We start from the raw sequence: 2,025 nt of genomic DNA on the forward strand, positions 1-2,025 counted from the left end.
GACTGCTTTCAGGGGAAAACTAATAAAACATTATAATTCTTGCCACAAGAAATAATTGACCAGCTGAAGCGAACTTCCTCCCTGAAAAATATTCTCACCTGCACAGTAAAAATTACTTGCACTTTCAAGAAACCAGAAGAATCGAGCACATTATCACATCCTGTTTCTAAATGCTACTCTGCCCTGCCCTGCACTTGCATGTTCTGAATGCTCACAAGGCATAGTAAAACCGCCTCTCTTTTTCCTCATTGCTATTATATTTGCCATTCATTCCCATGTTCCCTCCAGGTTGCCCTGTGGGTGCTTTGAAACAAAATTTACTAGATGTATAAGCGCCATACAAATGCACAATAAATAAACACCCCTAAGAACATTGCTGTAAGGTGCATTTTATTTCACTATTTATAGACCCTAAGATTAGGTTTGTTTTCAAACGCATTCTTTTAGCAATTATGATGCAATTTTTTCTATAGGTACTGTGAGAAACCAGAGGGTGTCTCACCAGCTAGTCCCCAGGGATCTCTCTCCTATGTGGCCAGGGCACGGCCCTCGCCTTTGGATCCAGACCCTGAGGGTGGACCAGTGCGGGAGGATCACCTGGGTGAGGGATCTTCACGGAGTGGGGGTGAGGAAGCCAATGTGAGACGCATTATTCCCCCGTTTTGTTTATCCTCTCCTTTTTACACAAACACTGGGCTGAGGTAGGTGGTGACTGAGAGTACCAAGACTAACTCTTTTACATCGTACTGGACATGTCCCGTTAATCGGATCAGGCACTTGGCTTAACGTGCATACACCTGATACCAATTAGCTCTCCTCACTCGGATAAAAGGCCTAACCTAACGACACTCTGAGCAAGGCGGAACACGAGTACTAGCAGTACTCCCGGGCGAAGGCAAACCTACTGGAGCAGATTGACGGACCAAGGGACGAGAGCAGCAGGTTGAAAACCCCATGAGTTCCCTACTGGAGGTTGTTGCCTCCGACAAGCCACAAAAGATCACGGAGAAGGCCAAATCCCACATCAGAAAACAGCATTGTGTTTCAAGGACACCAGCGACCCTCCCGGGTGAACGACAGAGTTGGGCAGGCGAGGCCAAGCCTGTGTTACTAATCTTGACTTGTAAAACCAAGAGAGAAACGCATAAAGCCAGTGAGTTGGCAAGTGACCTGAGAGACCGGTGTGTGTTAAAGAAAGTTTGAAGCAGCAAAATTGTATCACAAGTGAAGGCTGCATGTGTGTGAATGACACAAAGAAAGGCACACCTGTGAATTAACTTTGAGGTATGGACAGCTGTGAAATCAGTGATACTGAGTAACTGAGTGGTCTGGCAAAAGGAAGTAGCCCACTTGAAAGTCTCTGTGAAAGGTGCATTGTTTGTAACGATGAAGCAAGTGAATTGCAAAAGCGAAGTAACCCTAGTTCAACTCCTAGAGAAGGGGAGAGTGAAAGTTGAATCTTGTTCTGTTACTCGAAATGGTCCTGCAGAGGTCTGTAAAGAAAGCCATGCACATTTGAAAGTCTTCAACACCAGAAAGTGGTCTGAGCCCAGCTGAGGGAGACCGAAAGTGTAATAAGCTTGGGGAAGGGAGACCCCTTGCAAGTTTTGTTGAACTTTGTGCTGAAGAGGTCTGACCCCGACAGAGGGGGGCCTGTGTGAACATTTTGTTGAAACATCATTTGGAAGTGAAAAGAGAGACTTTAACATGGAAGGTCAGGTGGCCCTCGATCTGCGTTTTGGAACGATTTACTGTGTTGAGAACCTGAGCCAGAGTGTCATCCTGCCTACAGGGACCACCTTACTCTGTATTGTCTAACGTGGAGAGAAGAGCTGGTTCAGCTATATTCACTTGTTTGAACACTGATCTTTCCTTTTCATACATGTCTCCTTTATACACTTTTTGTACAAGAGATGGGGCAGACATTAGGTGTTAGCATAGGCCATTTTTATTTGACGGACTCCACTAGGACTGTTTTGTTTATCGTTTGATGGTCAAGACTACTCCCATCTTAGTTATAGGGCA

The sequence above is a fragment of the Ambystoma mexicanum genome, chromosome 10 (genome assembly GCF_040938575.1).
Source record: "Ambystoma mexicanum isolate Mex_15411 chromosome 10, UKY_AmexF1_1, whole genome shotgun sequence".
NCBI lineage: Eukaryota > Metazoa > Chordata > Amphibia > Caudata > Ambystomatidae > Ambystoma > Ambystoma mexicanum.